Genomic DNA, 20,693 nt, shown 5'->3' on the forward strand with positions numbered 1-20,693 from the left:
CGGCCCCAGCAGCCCCGCCCGGCCCCGGCAGCCCCGCCCGGCCACTGCAGCCCCGCCCGGCCACTGCAGCCCCGCCCGGTCACTGCAGCCCCGCCCCGGCCTCGGCAGCCCCGCCCGGCCACTGCAGCCCCGCCCGGTCACTGCAGCCCCGCCCCGGCCACTGCAGCCCCGCCCCGGCCCCAGCAGCCCCGCCCGGCCATTGCAGCCCCGCCCCGGTCACGGCAGCCCCGTCCGGCCACTGCAGCCCCGCCCGGCCACTGCAGCCCCGCCCGGCCATTGCAGCCCCGCCCCGGCCCCGGCAGCCCTACCCCGGTCACGGCGGCCCCGCCCGCCGCTCGCGCACCGCCCCGCGCGGGCTGCCTGAGGGCTCCGGGGTGACTGAGGGCTCCGGGGTGTGTGAGTGCTTTGGCGTCTGCTAAGGGCTCGGAAAGGAGCGAAGGAGTTTTGAGGCGGCGTCGTGGTTAAAGGCCAGCTGGAAATCACAGAATCACAGAACAAACTGCGTTGGAGAGGACCCGGAAGGGTCATCGAGTCCAACTCCTGGCGCTGCACGGCACCATTGCCAAGAGTCACACCATGTGCCCGAGAGCATTGTCCAAACGCTTCTTCAGCACTTCAGGAATGGTGCTGTGCCCGCTGCCCTGGGGAGCCTGTTCAGTGCCCAGACACCTTCTGGGAGAAGAGCCTTGTCCTGATACCCAACCTAAACCTCCCCTGGCACAGCTTCAGGCCACTCTGTCGGCTCCTGTCACTGCTCTCCAGAGAGAAGAGATCAGTGCCTGCTCCTCCTCTTCTCTCATGAGGAAGCTGTACCCTGCTCTGAGGTCTTCCCTTAGGCTCCTCCAGGCTGAACAGACCAAATACCCTCAGCCGCTCCTCATATGGCTTCTCCAGACCCTTTCCCATCCTCGTTGCCCTCCTTTGGACTCTCTCTAATAGTTTTAATGTCTTTCTTATATTACAGTGATGAGGCACCTTGCCGTCACTTGCTCAATCCACCTCTCCTCTCCCCCATCCTCGGTGGAATGGGGAGGAGAATCAACTCTAAAACTTGTAGGTTGAGATAACAGCAGTTTAATAATTGAAAACAAAGTAAAATACAATAATAATGGTAAATAATAATAATGAAAATAAATAGGGAAAAAACCCCACATAACTGATGCACAATACAATTGCTTACCACCTGCTGACTGATGCCAGACCTTTCCCAGGTAACTCCCCCAGGTTTATTTACTGAGCATAACATTCCATGGTGTGGAAAATCCCTTTGTCCAGTTTGGGTCACCTGTCTCAGCTGTGCTCCTTCACTGTTTCTTCTCTGTACCTCCTCACTGGCAGACCATGAGACATCAAAAAAAAAATCCTTGGATACAACAACTTCGAAAAAGCCAAATCATCAGTATACTATCAACATTGTTTTCATTCTGAATCCAAAACACAGTGCTGTACCAAATACTGAGAAGAAATTAACCTCACCTTAGCTGAAACCAAGATAGGCAGTTTTAGGGAGTTCAGGAAAGTTCCAGGTGGTTGGTAATGGGAAAGGGGATCAAGTTGGCTGCTTTGGCTACTCAAGTTCATTTCTCTCTAAGGCCAATAGAGCTCCTGCCCCCTCATATCAGTCTTCTTCCACATCAACTTCCTCTTTGTTCATAAACCCTATTCATCTTCCAGTTAGAAAAAAGTCCAAGCCAGAGGACTGCCCCTTCCTCCTGTTTGTCTGGAGCTCTGTTATCCTACTCCTGATGACCAGGAGTCCCTGCAGGACCAAATGTAGGGTCAGGCTACACGTGCCATGAACACCCTTACCTCGACCCGGCAGCCCCCAGCCAGGTGGGAGCCATCTCATGTTCACTGTACAAGCCAACAGCATTGGGAATCTAATTTATCTACACTTTCAGCCAACTCCAAAATTGATTAATAACTTGCCAGCATATTTTAGTGCTTACTGTATTTCCTCCATGAAGGGAAACAACACAACTGGTTTTTGTGTCAGATCAAGTTCATGGTTAGGTAACAGAGGCAAACTTTGGAAAACAGCCCTTTGTGCTCAATCTCAGCATCATCTCTAATTAAAATGAGTAACAGAGATGATAGGTGAAGTAAGCCTGGACCTTATCAGACGCTGGCAGCCAGCAGGTGGTTTTGTGGCCAACAATTCAGGCTTTCACTACAGTTTTGTACTCTGATGATAATCCTACTTTTTATGAGGGCAAAAAAGGTTCACAAAACATGACCTGTGGCCACTTCAGATTTTGAGACAAGAAGAAATTAGTGTCCATACTGGCAGAACAGCTTGTAAAAGTATTGCCAAAGCTCACACCCATCTTTTAGAAGCCAATGGAACTCCTCTGGAGACATGACACCAGATTATAATCCATTTTTGTGTTGCCTCCTGCCCTGCAGCTGCCTTGGTATGACTCAGTTGTTCAGCAGTACAGTGCTTTCTCTATGGCAACACTTTTCCACATTGCTTTTAGATGGTGCACAGATTATACCCTGATTCCATAGCCAGTCTGGCCTCTGGATTATTCTCCGAAAGTTGATGATTAGGATACAGTTATTGGCGATGTTTCTGGTAAGAGTTTTCTGTTTCACATGCACCATTTTCCCACCAATATGAAATCTGTTCTCTAAATAGTGTGTGTCTTTACGCTACTGTGGGATGGTTTAGTGGGAATTATTTCTTTGCTTGTCATCGCTCTCCTTTGACCAGTGCAGTTATCAGCTTTTCAGAGTCTATAAATATGTGAATATGAGTGTGAACATGAAAGGCTGAGGAGCAGAAGGGACAACCTCAGTCACTGTTTCCTGCAGCATTTATTATCACGTCATCCCTTCTAGAAATCTGTCAATCTGGTTGGAACATTAGGTAGAAGAACAAATAGCGGTTACACACTTTTATATTTCCAGTCAAAACTACTATAAGAGCAGCCAAATGCTGATTTCTGCAGAGGAATGGAAGTATATCTGGTGTTGTTTCTTTCATGCTCTCTAAGGAGCCAGACATTTTCATCTGGGGATCTCTTGCGTTTCTTTGGCTGTGCCCTGATAACAGGATGTTCCATAAGCTTAAAAGCTTTATCAGGAGCTTTTCCAGTTAGGATCAAAACATCTTTTCAAGAGGGCTTCTTAAACTGGTAGTTATGCTTTTCTGGAGGAATTTTAGGACAAGAATTTTTTTAAAGTATTTTAAAACTTAGTTAAGCACTGTTTTCAACAAAACTTAAACAGATCTGCTCATGAAATTTGTGTTGAGAAACGGATAATTTGATATGCACAAGATCTTCTCTGTTTCTGTGACTCTCAAGCAGGTAGCTATGGAAAACCAGATGACTCTTCTTACGCCATGGAATGATTTGTCCAATTTTGCTGGAAAATTGTAACCTTTTAATGAGTGAGTGTTACCCTCTCACAAGCCCTTGCCAGTCATCTGAAAGTAGGTTTCAGCCATTTATAAACACCTTGGTTTTTTTCAATAGATAGAGTTTTTCCACTTACGTTGAGGGACAAGGTTTGCAGATGGTGCCAGGACAGCTAATTCCAGCCATTAATGCCTGCCATGCTGTCACTGCTGGGCTGTCAATGAAACCCATGCCTTTTCCAGCCATGTGTTCTATGCTGAATTTCCCCAAACAGTGAAGGCGAGAGGGGAAGGGTAAAGAATCCAAACTGGTTAAGTGGTTTTAGGGTCTGTGTATGTCTAAGAAGTTGCAGGTATTTTTTATTCAGCTTAGAGCTGCAGTTCGTGTTAGAAAATCCCACTGAACAAAGGATGGCATGTTACTGAGTGGGATGTAAAAACTACATAGCTTTTCAGATCTCCATCTCTCTGATTATGTGATGCAAAAGTAAGAGTAGAACCACATAAAGATCTGTGTTATAGAAGGAATGATCCTATTTCCTGTGATGAGTTTTTGATATCATGCAAGAAAATTACATCTCTTATCCACAAAGGTATTTTCCCCTTACTTGATGTCAGAGGGAAGGAAACCCCCAACCTCTCCCCAGTGAGGCATCCCACAGTGCCTATGATAACTCACACTATGGTCTTGTGCCCTTTCCTATATGAGAAAACTTTCCCTTTCATCTAATATTCAAGGTGTACGTGGGTATATATAGGCAGCATATGGTACATACATCAAACACAGCTTTCCTTGAAGCCAAAATGCTGTTGCTCCATATCTTCTTGGTGAATTGCTGCTTACCTGGCTCAATGGGAGGTGCAATAGAAGAATTTCAAGCAAACCTCAAGGATCTAGTGGCTCTAACAAAGAAAGAGGTGGGTCGTTATCTCTTTTTCCTCGATACAGTTCTTTTGATGGAAATATAAAATGAAGTCTGGGCTAGTTTCAGCTGTAGTTTGCATGTCCTGTGTTTTGTTTGTTAAAGTTGAGATGCTCAAGGCACTGCGTGTCAAGCTTTCCTCAGAAGCTGGTGCTGTAATTGTTTCCCCAAAGGAAGTTCAGAAATAGAAAACCTGATGAAGATGATATGTAGTTAGAGATGTTTAACAATGTGGCAGTCACTTAGAGAAGAAATACCTTTTAACAGTATACTCTTTTTAAAAATTTTAGATCTTTATTCCAGTACCCAAGGGGAAATTTCAGGTAAGACTTTCAAACTTTTTTATTCTGCTGTTGTTAATTATTTGAAACATGATGATGCTTTGTAGCAGATTTGAGGGAAAGAGAGTTAGACTAGTAAAATAGGCTGAACTCACTAAATGGGGATACATTGCAAACAATTCATGGGCACTTCTATCAAATTCAGTGAACCTCCCTGTATGGAAAGCTATGGAAACAATCAATTCTTTGACCATGGTCTCTGGGACTTGGTTATACTCCTCCTGAAGGCAATCTCAGGAGTTCTTGCAGAGAGATTACAACTGAAGCTGTTCGCAACATAACTGTGTGAAGTGCAGACCCTGAACATCACCTGCTGTCATTTAGAACCAAAGGTGGTGAACAGGGTTAGTACTTGAAGCACTAAAATGTTCTTACCTCTTGGCAAACAAATGAGCTGAGGGTTATAAAACATCATGAAGTTTGTGTCTGAAGGAAGCAATTTGTTGGCACAAGAAGTTATTGCCCACAACCCTGTTGATCAGTGGTTTCAGTTTGTGGTCTGCAGATTTCTCAAGTTCTGTGAACTGAAAAAAGGTTCATGAAAAATAATTATGAACAGCTAGCCTGTTTTTTTAGAGGAAAAAATGTTAGAGCTTGCAGCTTTAAAGATTAAGATATAGACAGAGGGGTACAGTGCTTCTGTCCTGTGTGGAGGTATAGTTGGGAAAGGGATTTGGCAGATCTAACATCCTCAGGCTTTTCAGTCTGGTTTTGATAAAACTGCAACCCCAGGGGATTTTAGTCTGCTTTTACAACTCTTTCCTCTATTTTTCCTTTATAACATTTTTAAATATGTTTCTTTTGTCTCCTGCTGTAGATTTTTTATCAAACCCCAGAAAACATAGGAAAGTACCTCTTTTTCTATTTGCACAGAACTAGAGTAGACAATAGGTAATTTCTGTTTCTGCTATGCATGCAAATAATTATTGATTTTACTGAAAGACAAAAGTTAACTCATTTGACAGAATATAATTTTGCTGTTATTTAATTTTTTTTAGTGCAGTCAGGTTCCCTGTCAACTTAACAAAACCATAGAAGGACTGAAAGTTTCATTTAAGAATAATCCAATAAACACCATTTCTCTGATGGAGAAAAAAGTGGATTGCATAACGTCAACTTTAAAGAAAACTCATACAGTAAGTTTCTCATCAGTTATTTATAGTTATAGATTCATGGAATGGTTTGGGCTGGAAGGGACCCTAAAGATTGTCCATTTCCAACTCCCCTGGCTTGATTAGGCACACTCAAGGTAAAAGTGTGAAATTACATGAATGTGCCACCCATTTGTTTTCAAAACATTATATTAATCATCTCAACATCCTGGTCAACTAAAGTTGACAGCAAAATTTTGATGCCATCTGTGCATACCCTTGGTTTTGCACTGTTGAGAATTACAGCTGCCACTCAGAAATGGTTTTACAGCAAATACCTGGAATTCGTATAGTCTGGATGGAAGTTAGAGTTTTCTAAAAGATACATTACCTGTAGACAAATCCTGGGAGTTGTCATTAGCCAGGACACCAATAAGAAAAGGCTCTAAGTCACATCTCAGTAAGCAAGCCAGCCAGGAAGAAGTATTCCCAATACTCAAATATCTTCTCTGTTCATTCATGCAGATCTATTTTTCCTTCTGATTAAACATCCCCTTGAGCAACCACCGACAGCTTCTCAGCAATATGTTCTTCTTATTTTCTCCCTTATTTTGACTATTACCTATTGTTATTATCATTAATGTAGCAACCCAAGAAGCCCAGATCCTGTCAGACAGCAAACCTGTCCCTACAAACAGCCCCAGGACGCTTCAAGAAATACTTCCAGAAGGTGCATGAGAGCTGCTGGGAGTCCTGATGACAGCTGTTGGCACCCCAAGTACTTGGAGACACCTCTTACCCAACACTAGAGCTTGTTCTGATGGAACACAGGGCATCACAAAGAGACAGCACAGTGTGAATGTTTCATACATGTATTATTGGATATTTATATCTTATTGGAATTATTAACATATTTATTTAATTTATAGACAGCTTTTATGTTTGTACAGAGTCCTAATGTCCGAAGTGATCATGAATAAAAGAACTTCAAATTATGAATTATACTGTGGGAGCTGTGCACTATAATAACTAGAGTGTAAGTCAAGGCTATATGAGTGAAATCAAAAAATATACAGGTTAAGAGTCAGATCCATTGATGTGCTCTCCTGCAGGCACTTACAAAATTGTCAAATATTTATCATCTGAAAGCAGGAATCAAAAGGAGAGACGGCTATCTTTTAAATATGTGCATAATTAAGTTCTAGAACAATATGTTGCCCTGTAATTCTACGATACAATTGAAGTGCAGTATACTTGCATGATACACATTATTTATTTAATTAATATATTTAGTGTGAGAGCAGATCATATTTATTTTAATGTTATTCTAAATTTATTTTCTACCCATGGTGTCTTCAAATTTTGTAATAAAGAGTCAGGGATTAATGTTGTTGGCTCAGTGACAGGCCAAAACGAAACCCTGAGCAGGTCTCTGGGTTATTGCCATAGAAATATAGTAATAATTATCAAACAGAAACAATGGTCGTAGCAAAGGATGTCTAATTTAGGCTGGATTTTGTTTGTTGGTTTTTCTTCTCAGGATTGCCTAAAGCTGTATTTTTCATGAAGTGAAAAATGTATTTACAAGTTATTTTTCTTAAATAAAAATATTACATTTTTCTAGAATCTGAGGTGTCAGAGGAAACAACACTTTTGATATTGTATGGAAGCATACACTGAATTCCAAATGAAGTGCGGTGGATTCACTGAGTTGGCTTTTGGGGCATGAAGCAGTTTGAGGATCTGCCCAGCTAAACATTATGTAACTTTTAAGTGAAAAATACTTGGCATAGATGTATTTCTGGGAAGTCCAAAAGACCCTCTCTAATGAAATAAACAATAGGATTAAGTAATTGAGCATAGTTATGTCCAAGGAGCCATCCTGTTTGTGATGGTTGAAGCAGATAGACAAGATTTTACAAGAAATGAAAGGGTGCACAGCAAAGAGATTCCCATCTTGGTGACTAAGAAAAGGCAGGATGAATCCAGACATTAGTATTAGCAGTGTGACAGTAACTAATCCAGTCAGTCTTGAAACTTATAAATCTTATCCAGAGCAAACAAAGAGAGCAGTAAAGAGGAAACCTGGACACTGCTGTCTCACAAGGCCATGCCCATGCTGTTAGTCACTGCTGGAGGCTTAGCAAGAACAGACAAGAGCAAAACTATGAACTTTGAATTAGCAAACATGAGAAGGCACCTTTCTAAACAGGGCCCTTCTGACACAGCTCCCAAGGAATCAAAAATTCATCCAGAGAAATGCAAGAAGCCGGGAAATCTGTCCCACACAGACAAGATATTTAAGTACTTCATCATCAGCTTTCTCAAGGAACTGTAAATGATGCACAGCTGCTAAAATTGAGGCAAGGCTGGGAAGCATCACTTTTTTCCAGTATTTTATGTTTCACTCCAGCTTTTTGCGTAAAACTGAAAAGTAGGAGCAAAGGCAGCATTTTTCCACAAAGTTTGCAGAAACTCTATAACCTTAATCAAAGAAAACCCCTTTCAATCAACCTTTGCTGAGAGATTGCAATATTACCACAGGTTATGCTAAGAACTCATCTTTCTTTTAAAAACATGCTAGAAGTGTGAGCTGTAATGTTCTGTACCTACAGTGGGGACAATACTGCTCACCCTCACCAAGCTAAACCTTACAAGACAAGCACAGACAAATGCTACTGACTGTTTGAATGACCACACTGCAGGTTAATTAACTGATTAAGCTGAAGACATCTCTGATTACAATTATGCAACTTTGCATAAGCTCAGCTCATACTTCAAAGTGTATTCTTTCACTATTCTGTTTCATTACCTTGAGGTGGCTCCATCCACACAGCGAAATCTCTCTTCTTTCCATTTTGTTCTTCTGGAAGTGTTTTATTTCCTGCATTAGCACAGGTTAACAGAGTTTGGAGCACAGGTAATTCTTTTTCTATGCTCTATGCTCTATGCTCTTTAGGAATAGCAGTGCCAGGATTATAAAACAATTTAGAATCCTTGGGAGCAGTCCAAAATAGCCTGAGTGGCAGAAATGGATTTTTATTGTGCTGCCAAGGAGGTGCATTATCCATTTATCATGCTGTCAACCTATTGAAAAGTCATTTCAAAAGAGAAAAGAAAGGTGCTCTTTCAAACCAGAGTCATCCAGGCACATGAAAGGTTTTTAGGAGCCCTGGCAGGAACAGGCTGCACACACAAGAACAGGGGAGGTTACAAGACTAGCTGTACAAGCTTTAAAATTCACATGCAATATACACAGTGCTGTTCACCCTGTGATTGAAGAGGAAAAGCCTTTTAGACTTTCATTTTCAGGATGCATAGGCAAAAAACCCGCCCAAACTGAGGCAGAGCCTGCTCTCGAGAAGGTCTTTCTGAGTGCAGAGGGCACTCTGTGCCAAAGCAGGCTCCTGCTGCAGGGTGTGATGCTGTGGGATCTGAAACCCAGCGTGTCACTGCCACTGTAAAAATCAGAAAACAAAGAAATAAAACATTTAGGGACAAATATGCTGAGAGGTTTTGGCTAAAAAAAATCATAATCACAGGTTTCTGAACTCTTACAAGTTTCATTTTCTCTCTAGGGAAGCCAAAGGATTTTAGAAAACAGAAGGGGTGCTAAAGCTGCTGGAAGGATTTGCTGAGATCTGAAGCAGTAAGCATCCCACCACTGTTCCTCTGCCTTGGCACTTCAGGGAGATCCATAACAATGGATTAGTGGTTTGGTTTTTTTTTAATTTCACTGTTCTGGCTACCATTCCACTGGTGTTTCCAATGCTTAAAAGCTTTCTAATACAGCCTGGGTCAGCCAACAGTTGTGCCTTTGCTCCAGCCCTGGGCAGAGAGTGAGCAGCAGATGACATCCACATTTCAGTGCGTTTTGGCTGAGTCTTGAGCAACAGTTCTCTCATTTGTCTTTTCTCTTCTGCCTTTGTCTTTCTCTGTAGGAAGCACCCCATTTTGTGCAACAGCTCAGTCAAGCTGGTCTTAGAGTGGGATCTGACAGAGTCCCACCAATGGCAGTGTCCAGTGCTAAAAGGGAGCTGTGAAAAAACTGGTCAGATATTGCACGTATTGTTTCCAGAAAGCAGTCACTCCCACGGACTCTCACAGAGCTATAAACAAAATTCCCCCTAACAGCCTGTTTCCCAGGAAAAATGTTTTATTTCATGTAATTTAGGTCAAAACCAGTCTTCACCAAATTTCACAATCCCCCTGACTTGGAATTGGCCTTTGAAGAATCACCAAAGCAGTTTTGGGACAGAGATGCTCCAGGAGCAGCACTATGGAGCAGCACTACTTTGGGATGCAAGAACAAAGTCCAGGTATTTATCTTTGCTGTCCATTGCAGGAAGCAGGAATCCTGCTCACTGCAAGAGCATCCAGCCTGGATTTGCACATGCACATGTACCTTGCTGTAGCAGCCACCCTTGCAAGGGGCACAAACTGCCGGAAAGCAGCAAGAAGCTAAAGAATCATTCCTTAATTATGGTGAATGTGACTCTATGCTTGTGACCTGCTTTTCACACTCAATGAATTCACTAATTGATTAGGTTATTTATTCTCTTCCATTCTTCTGATCATTCCAAATTCAAATAGAGGCACTTTGGAAAAATCCAGCAAAGCGAATTTTCACAGCTGTCTGTTACTCCTGAGTTTCTTCTGAACTATTTTCTTTGCTTATTCCTATTCCTATTCCTATTCCTATTCCTATTCCTATTCCTATTCCTACCAATCCTATTCATGTTTGTAGTGCCTTCACTCTGCTTATACTCCCAGATCAGACAAATTCCAGAACTATAGGTACCAGGGATGTACAGTATTTGGGTCAGGACTTGTTGCTTACATTGCCCTATTTTTTTCTTACATCTTCCTTCAGCTTCTTAACCCTACATTCATGTTAAGAACAAAACCCCAAACCATCCGTACAATAAAGAACCTGTGGGGCAGATGGGACTAGGATTTGTGTAGGGGAACTTAGAGAGGAAAATGGGCACTTCAGCAGTTCTGTTACCTCAAGCAGAATAGGGAAGAAAGTGAAGGAAAAGAGAAAAAGGAAAAATGAAAAAATCCCTGCATTGAGAACTGCAGTGATTTTGGAATATGTCATAAGAAGAGAGAGTGGTAAAGCAGCAAGCAATAAAGGACCAATCTTGTTCTTTTGGAGCTGGGAAAAGCTGAAAGACCAGCTCATTCTACTGCTATATTTAACAAAAATACCCACAAATTCTTTAGAACTGGGAATTAATCTCCTGCAGACAAGTTTATCAAGGGGAAAAGAATAGTCATATAGGTCATAAAAAGTTCTGGGACACGGCTGGGATTCTGCAGAAGTGGCCTCAAATACCATAGGGAAGAGAGGCAGGAAAGGAAAAAGCCTGAGAAGAAATCTGTTGGCAGTTTTGCCGGCCAGGAATGGAATTGGAGACAGATGTGCTCTCTGTGCTGAACAGCCCTGGTGTGGGGCAGTGTGAGGAGGGGACACAGCACTGTCCAGCAGCCCCATGGGCAATCCCTTGCAGTGGGGACAGGAACCACCATGCCACAGTGGATAGGCCAACTGTCAGCCAAGCAAAAGGTGAAAAAAGTGGGGTTTTCCAGCAAACTTTGAGTCAAAACTGAGTTGCCCATGGAGGTCTCTAATGATGGGGTTGAACCTCAGCCTGGCTGGCAGGTGCAGCCCAGGTACCAGCCAGAGGGGAGAAGAGGCTTTGCCTGAAAAATCAGAGTGAGTTTGAGGGAGACCAAAGGAAGCAAGCTGTGAAACACCAAAAACACAGTGAGCCAAGAGCAGTGCTTAATCTCTTCAGTTTGAATACAAATTCAGCCCAAAGGCAGCTGGTAGTGCCAGGCAGGTTCTTTGCAGAACTCCCAGAGATGCACTGATGCAAAGTCCCAAGAATCATAGAATGGTTTGGAAGGAAGGAAGGAACCTTAGTAAGGAAGGAACCTTACAGACCATCTAATTCCAGCCCTCATGCCATGGGCAGGGATACTTTCCACTATCTCAAGTTGGTCAGACCCCCACAAAACCTTGGTCTTGCAATTCCAGGGATGAGGCACCTACAACATTTCCAGATAATCTGTGCTGGTGTTTTAGTTCTTCATTGTAAAAAGCTTCTTCCTTATTACTTGCCACATTCCTCTGAGGATACAATCCTGAGCTGTGTGATGAGAAAGTTCTACAGATAAGTGTGAAGTGTGGAAAAAACCCTCACCTTGTTAGAGGTGACAAACAGATACAGTGAAGCAGGCAGCAGCCAGCTTGCAGGCTAGCTTGAGCTAAGCCACATAACCACTACTGACTTTTGACTTCCCCAGTTCAAAGTATTGAGATATTGAGATGCTTACTTTGAAATGCTGCAGCATCAGACCCCACGAGCAGAGCCAGCAGTTCTGCTCCTGCCTGCCAAACCCAGGACTGCACTGCAGCTGCTGCCTTCAGTTCTGTAAAATAACATTGTACTTCTTTAAAGGAAACAAAAAAGGAGGTTTTCCAGCTTCCAGGAAAGAGGAAAACACAAGCCACTGGCTGATTTGGCCAGGTAACACACCATAACGCCTTCAATGAATGAAGATCTCAGACTGGACACACAAACCTGGTGGGCTTCCCCCTTGCCAGCTCCTGGCCAGAGAATGGGGCAGTAAGGGCACCACTGTCCTTACTTACCATTGACACAAAATCAACTCCAGGGCACCAACTGTGCCCATGGGGTCCAGACTGACTTGCTCAAGACACCCTGGATACCACCTTTCCACCCAAAAAGGCCAGTTTTCTGTGCCCATCCCAGGGTCACCCTGATGCTCCAGGGCAGTGGCTTCTCCTGCTGTAAATTAACTCTTACAGAAAACCTGCATTTTGTCAAAATTTTTCCACAAGTATTGCACAAGTGCTGTAACTCTTCCTTTCTAGGTAATGGGCCACATGTTTTCCATTGGGTTTTGTTGGGGTTTTTCTGATAATTCTTTTTCCTATCATCTATCAGATGATCACACTCTGTGACCAAAGAAGCCCTGATTTCTAGAGAAGTGTTGTGGAGATGGCAACTGCTTGGTCATACTTTGGGTCATTGTATACTTTACTAATTTTCAAGTTGAAGAGCCACTCCTTATATATTTCCTACCTAGTTTCCATGGAAAAGCTGACTGGGTAAGGAGGTGTCCCAAGGCTAAATACCAAATTTACTGGAACCTTTCTCTTCCAGAATGTCTCAACAAAAGACCTTTTTTTTTTTTTTTTTTAGCTTTAAAATTCAACCTAAACAGTTATTTCCTTGTAGAGACCATAAAATGGTAGAGTACTGGTCCAGAACCACTTCCAGGTTCTCTGAACACATCAGGAGGATGAAGATCCATCTCTACCTTCTCTTGCTGGCTGCAGGCATCTCTGCTGCTCCCCAGATGAGGAGCATGGCTGAATTACTGACACTACTGCAGCAAATGTGTGAAGTGACAACAAACGACATTCAGGTAAATTCAATTTCCATTTTTCTAATCTAAAATTTGATATACTGAATCCTCTTCTTCTTGAATATTTAACTTTTTTTGAAAGTTAAACCATCTATGTGAGATTATATATTTATCAGTGTTAATGAAGAAGATACTTGAAAGGCTAAATTAATGTGTTGTTTTTCAGAATCTGAGGATTGAAACTCCCGACAATATAGATGTAAGTAAAAGTTCCTTTAAATAAAATTAACTTTTTTGCTTAATTTCTTCACTGGAAATTGAGATAGTTTTAAATTGTTGTCTCCTAAAATACTCGCTTTGTATTCAAGAGCAAACAATTACTTTAAATGTAGCTATTATAAGATATAAAGTGCCATTAGATCTAAAACATTATCAAAACCTATCAAATGATGACTCAAAAAAAAGATGCTGTAATATAAAAGGATAGCAACTATACTTGTTCTATGTTTTTTAAATCTCTTGTAGAACATGCACACAGGGAATTATTTTCTGAATTAGTTTTTTGAACTACATACAGCTATAAAAGAAAGAACACAGTCATTCACACTTCCTGCTTGTGTGTCTAAAAAATCTGTTTATTCTACTTTATTTAGTCTATTTCTAGAAACAACTTTTTATATCCTTACCACCAGTAACGGGATTAAATAATTGTATTACCCCATCTTCTCTGAAGGATGGTGTTAATGCCCCCTGAACAGGATGCCAGTGACTGAGTGCCCATGAATAGGGTCTGTCTTAAAGATCAAACTCCCCTTTATGCATTTCCCACCTTCTTTTGCATCTCCAATATATTTCTACCGTCCCCTCACAGATTTTCTTTCTGAGAGCACTGTAAACTACTCCCTCACCAAGCAGACACTGTTAATGAGGCTTTTTTCTCTGCTTTGCATCTACCACAATAGTGGTGTCCACAGAGAAGAGCCCTGCACAGAACACTTCTGCTGATAGTGTGGCCAGATGGCTATTTGTGGGAATGCAATCTGAGCCTTTAACTTATTGAAGGAGCAGAATAATTCCCATTTTTGCCCTAAGCTAGCTACGGGAGGGTAGGGGGTCCATCCCATTCCATCCCAACCCAGCCCATTCCTTGCAAATTGAAGTTCCCAGCTCTGGCCCTTCTCTCTGGATCCTGTCTGGAGGAGATCTCTTCCCAGCCTGGGGCTTGGGCTGGCTTTAGATCTGAGGTTCTAACCCAGAATCAGCAGTGCCCAATGGTGGCAGCTCGCTTGCCCCTTTCCCTGGTGATGCCCCTGGAGGTGCCACCACAACCCACCAGGACAGTGCCCAGCTGTCCTTTGGGGAGAGGAGCTGCTTCCGTCTCACCTGTTCTCTGGGTCCAGAGGTGGCAGAGGCTTCCATGGTGTCTCTGTGTTTGCTGTTTGTCAGTGGCAGAAGCATGCAGCTTCCCAAGAAAGGCTGTGGGAAAAATTATCGTATTCATCAAGCAGCATCCAGGAATGACAAACAGGAGATACGTGTTGGTTGAGAATATCATGGGTGCAATGCTGACCTTCAGCAGCTGCCTGCATTTCCTCCAATCTTCAGTGATTAGGCTTTTCTTCATTTTTCATCACTTTCTTCTCCCATTACGCTTAAATCTGCTCCTGCTGCTGAGAGTCATGTCCTCTCCTTCCTTCCCTCTTCACAAGTTTAACTGACCTCTTCCAAAACAGCCTCATGCTGGAGAGTGTGACCATCATCATTCTTTGCTTGGCTTCCATCCCATATCCCTTCCCCCCCTTCTAGTAGCCTTTTCCAGAACAGAAAGTCTCAGAGACCAAAGCCAGCGACTGCCTTGTGGCAGAGGACTGGGGTGCCCGTTCTTGGGATGGGACAAGGGCCGGGAAATGAGAGGGTGACCATTGTCCCCATCTCTCCTGGCATGCAGGTGACAGATGTCACATGGGTTAATGTTTGGAGTAGCTTCAAGTTCATTTATTTTATTTCTCTTGTGTTAGAGAGACAGGAGCACATGGGAGAAATCAAACAGATCTTCACATGGCTGCAGAAGAAGCAGGGCTGGGTCTTTAGACAATGACATATTTCATCTGGACATTACAAAACACATACCAGCAGATCCTGTCCTTTGCCAGGTTCCTGTCTGCAGAGTAAATGAATATTTACTGCACAGAAGTAGTTGATTAAGTTATTTGCAAACTCCAGCCCAAAAGTCAGTAAAAATGAATTTGCCACCCAGGCAGTTGTGCATAACCCACGATGAGCTCATTGTAGCTTGTGTTTGCAAATTCTTGTGTCTCAATTTTTTTATTTCTTCTGTCTTAGGATGTGAATTGTATCAGCACAATCTTTGAAGGGACAGAACAGCTGAAAAATTTTCCAGCAATGAAAAGATTTAGTGCATTTTTCCAAAAATTTGGAAGACTGAAGCAATGGCTCATGCCAAGTCTTGCAAAAGAGGTAGGAATTTATTCACTAACAGAGATCATGCAGCAGATATGTAATAAAATAAGATCTATAATTCACAAACTAGTCTTTATATCTACAAAAGAGTAACTTCTGTACTGGCTTGGTTTTAGTACATGGAAGAATAAATCCTGGCATTACTTCTTATTTATATCCTTCCCTTGTTTAATATTCAGCTTGTTCCACCTCTAGAATAAGGATTCACATGTGTGATAAGCAAATTAAAGAAAAAATGTATCATTTATAAAATGATTTTGAGATTAAACAGCTCTAAATAATAATTAAATATTTAGCATTTTCATTTTCTTGATTAATTTTTCAGGGGAAATGTGATACAGAAAGAAGAAGCACAACTATATTTATAAAGAAGCTGATGACATTCATTCAAAAAGAATTTAAAAAAGCAAGAGCAGAGAGTTAGAAGTTTCTGAAATTCCTGACAATTTATATGAGCTGTAAAATATTTCCTTGTTTTAAAGTATTCCTCCTTTATGTTAAAATCTGGCAGGGCAGACCTTCAGTTTCAGTGGTATTGCACTGGTTCATGTTTGACATCTCAAAGTATTGGTGGCAAATGGCATTTGCATTTTGAGATGAAAATTTAAATGCTTGATAAAGCAAATCATGCGGGGGATTACAGAGGGACCTGACTAGGCATAAAACCTTTGGGTGTCTCATGAAGAGTTAATTTCTGAGTCACAGGGAGAGTGAATATGGGTGGGAGGGAGCAGAAGGAGCTGGCTCACAGCACAGCCTTCATCGGAGCATCGCCTGGCGCCGCGGGTCTCACTGTGCCATCAGCATCGAGTGACAGATGAAACGGTACTAGGAATATATTCCCCTTGCCTTTCTTTGAAAGCAGACTGGGTTGGGGAGCTTCTAATTTTGCTGGTTTAAGGTCAGATTTCTACTGGAAAGTTTTAATGCTCTCACATAACCTCCTGATCCACAAGCACTGAGAAACGCACTCTGAGATTTTACTCTTCCTGCAGATCTACCAAAGATCTGTGTAAATTTGACAACTAAAGGTTTGTAAGGATCTGAACTTATGCCACTTAGAGAATTAATGAGGTTTTATAATGTTAGTGGATAGGGCTGTTTAGATCAGTATAAATCTATTGATATTGTGTCAATTAAATTATGTTGTATTTTATAGATAGAAGTATTTTTGAGAAAATATTTATTCTGTATTTTTACTACTTTTAATAAAGCAAAGAAATGTTTGTCTCTGCCTTATCCCCCCCGACCCCCCACCTTCCCCGCCAGATTTCTTCCAAGTTAATCCCACACTTCAGGAAATCTAGTTATCAGTCAGGGGAATTAGATCCTTAAGGCGAATGAGCAAGTGTGTTGCTGAAAGCTATTTCTAATGATGTATGAATTGAAAACCACAGAGTCCATTAAGGTACCCCCCTCTGTAACAGAGCTGAGCTCCCACATTGTCTCTAGCTCTATAAATGATATTTGCAATTTTTTCTATACATATCTAGCATAAAGTAATTTCTTAAAAAAAAAAAGTTTTAATATAGAAGAAAGAAATGAAAATGGCATTGAGAAGAGATTTTTGGTCAGAGAGAGGTGGGTTCCTCCTGTGTCTTTCTAATCATAGGAGAAGATTCTTGCAAAACTTACCAATTCTGACACGGTGAAAAAAAAAGCTGAGAGGATGAGCAAGGCGCTTGTGGACACAGTGTTGCCAAGGGTTTGATTTAATGAATTCCAAACTCCTGGGTCAGACACATCCGGATACAACATGTCAGCATCCCAGCTCCTTTTTCAGGTGCATCCTTAGGGATGCCGGGAGAAAAAACCGTGAGAATCCTGTAACATCAGAACAAATATTCAGAAACAAAACATTCTCTTGCCACATCAGCGCTAATTTTCCCCGTCTTTTCTAGTGTCATCCAACTGTTTTGAAGGAAAAATACAGTTTTTCACAGTATTGCTCCATAAGATGAGCAGAGCAGGCATAATTGCTGGTGAAACAAGGGTTAATCAGCAAAATTATTATTTATAAGCTATTTGTGTGGATGTTGACCGCTTTACTCTGCTGCAGCTCAACCCCCAAAGCAGAGCAGCCTCTGCGCCGGAGTAGGAGAAGGCGGTGGATGGCTAACGCCAGGTGGCAACAGGAGACCAGAAATGCTCGATGCATCTCTCGGGAGAGCTTTTGGGCAGGAAAAATCCCAGACAGAGCTTCCCTTTTGGTGCCCAGAGCTTCTTTGACTCGAGTCGCCCATTTCGCAGTGATTCCCATTCCTGAGCTGAGCCCAGGTCCCGTCCGCGCTCAGCACATTCCCAGAGCAATTCCTGTCTCCCCAGTGCCACCCAGAGGATGGCAGTCCCTGCGGGATACAACCGCCAGGCTCATCCGTATGAACCCTTCGCCTGGGGGTTCACTGGAGCAGGAAGGATGTGACAACCAAAATGTCCTTGCCTGGAGGGCAAGGCGACATCAGCAGAGCGGCAGAACCCGAAGTGTAGCTGCATGTGAATTAAATCCGGGCAGGCGAGTGCTCACGGGGAAGTTTCCTGGATAGGCTTCCCTGGATTCAGTGCAGGCATTTCGGAGAGGCCAAAAGGTGGAGAAAAAGGAATGGGTTGATTTGGCTCCAGCTATACCGAGCCGTGGAAAACACCCGGGAATGGGGAGGAGAAATGAGTGTGCAAAGCCGTGGCAGGGCGCGATGACACAAACCACGGGAAGAAAATGAACCACGCTGCTGAAACAACCCAGCAGGACGAGCTAAGGGTCAGAAAAAAAAAATTGGAATTTTTGAACTCTAAAGCTGCTGGGGCCTCAGTCTGAGTCGCTGTACCTCCAAATCCCTGCAGATACCTTCCCTCCGACCCACCTGGTTCCTGCCCCAGCTGTACTTTAATATTAACTACGACTTTCTGGAGAAAGTTCCAAAGAGTCACCTTTCCTAGGATGGCCAGAGGGGAAAAAAATCATATGGACAGTATGAATGTCTGCTGAATTATGTATTTTATAAGTATTTATTTTAAGTGCAATATATATTCTATATAGTATACGCTAATATTAATAGTATAAATATGTGCTGAATTCTGTATTATATAATTATTTGCTTTAAGTGTAATATATATTCTATATAGTATATGCTAATATTCCAGAAGGGTCTGGCCTATATTTTATATAATATGTATTATAAATAACATATATTTTACATATTATATATTAAATGTTTTATATTATATATTGCATATACTATATATCATATACAATAGACTACATATTATATAGCATATAGTATATAGTATACAGTATATAGTATATTTTAAATTTCATATATTGTATATTGTATATTGTATCATGTATACTACGTATCTATTTTACATATAAATCATCCTTTCCAGCACGCCCAGGGAAAACAGCATACACTTGATGCAAAACAACACTCTAACTTCAATTAACCTTTACTACTTCCCTTTCACACTTCAATTGACCCTGCGAGCAGCATTGCTCATCGCAGAGCGCAATCCAGGTTTCCTCCCGCGGCTCGCCCGGGGCTCAGCGGACCAAGCGGCTGCCGGAGACCCTCGGGGGCTCAGCGCCGCTGCACCCCGGTGTCCGGGGGCTTTCCCGGCGCGGCCGGGGGTTCCCGGCAGGGCCGCTGGAATTCCCGGCCGTCGCTGGCCCTGACTCACGGCGCTGCCCGGGCTTCCCCCGGCCCGGCCGGGCCCGGCTCGGCCCCGCAGCTCCGCCGCCCTCCCGCGGCCCCGAGCGGCAGCGCCGATTCCCGGAAGGCTCTCCTGCCGCCGCTGCTCCCGCGGGAAACCGAAACTGGGGATCAGCGCGGCGGGGGCGGGGAAGGGAGGATCGGGGCAAAGCAGAAAGGCAGAAATAAAGAAATAAATAGGAGCACGCAAACGACTGCTACCCGAAAATTAAGGGGGGAAAGGGAGGCGGGGGGAGGATCAAAGAAAAAGGGGAGCAAGAAAGGAGGGCAAAATACGGCAAAAGAAGACGAAAGAAACGGGGTCAACATAAAAGGCGAAAAAAGGAGTGACATTAAAAAGGGGGACAAAAAAAGGGGGATAAAAAAAGGGGGTGCGCACATGGAAAGGGGGACACAAAAAAGAACCCCAAAACCAAAATAAACAAAAACGGGGGAAAAAAAAAAAAAAAAAAAAAAAAAAAAAAAAGCGAAGACAACAAAGAAGTCTGCTCTGAGATTTTGGCCGCAACTGCGAGTCAGTGGCTGGGGGTCTCCCCTGGGTTAGCAGAGGATGTAAAAAAATAACAATAAAAAAATTAAATCTGTGCTTCTTTCAGAATAATCATTCCTGCCAAACAGGGGAAGATAATGAGTTTGAATAAAGAATCATGTGGGACAGCTGTCCTTCCCCAGGGCCCCCCTCTCTGGGTGCTGCTCGAGGGGTCCCCCCATCCCTAGAGGGGTAGAAGGTTGTGAGAAGTCCCTTCCTCATTGCAGATCCACCACTGTCCCTCAGCAGAGGGTCAGCTGAGCCACAGTGGGTTCCCCAGTGTCCAGCTGGATGTGTCACTTGGTTTTGCCTTTTTTCTTTGGGGGGGTCACAAGCACTGCTTCCAGCACCCCCTGTGAGAGCATAAAAAAATCCAACAGCCAGCAGTGACAGCTGTGACCGCTCTGACCACGACAGGACAGGAGCACCACACCTGCCTCAGGCAGGTGTTTTTGAAGCACTAAAGCACTAAAGCTGGGTGTAAATTGTGGTATTATCCGATATGGCTGCTGTTCTCCCCTGCGGTGGTCTGTCTGCACAGAGATGTTTGCAGTTGGCTGTCGCTGTTGAGCAGCTAGCAGAGTAATGAATGCATCGGTTCTCAGTGGCAAGAAGGAATGACTTTTATTGTTTTGATTTCATCACATTTATAGAGTTCTCAAAAGTCACCCAGATTGGTCAGTCAGAAGCCTTCCCCCAGGCCTGACTGGCCAGGCCTGCACTGCCCAAGTTCTGGGACACTGTTCCAAAACATCCAAACTTTATCTTTATTTACAAAACACAAGAAAACCTCTCATGGGAAAAACTGTGCTAGCCACAGTTGGCTAGGTTAAAAGCCAATCAGTAATAATTAAAA

The 20,693-nt window shown here is 43.0% G+C and overlaps 1 long non-coding RNA gene across 1 annotated transcript; it reads left to right on the forward strand.

Annotated features, from left to right (window-relative positions):
* Positions 1 to 1,444: 1,444 nt before the first annotated feature.
* Positions 1,445 to 7,339, forward strand: LOC146431158 (uncharacterized). Its single transcript, XR_014854888.1, has 3 exons — positions 1,445 to 4,610; positions 5,627 to 5,764; positions 6,366 to 7,339. It is a non-coding gene; the product is annotated as an uncharacterized LOC146431158 (long non-coding RNA).
* Positions 7,340 to 20,693: the final 13,354 nt, after the last annotated feature.

The sequence above is a fragment of the Lichenostomus cassidix genome, chromosome 13 (genome assembly GCF_008360975.1).
Source record: "Lichenostomus cassidix isolate B80296 chromosome 13, HeHo_3.0, whole genome shotgun sequence".
NCBI lineage: Eukaryota > Metazoa > Chordata > Aves > Passeriformes > Meliphagidae > Lichenostomus > Lichenostomus cassidix.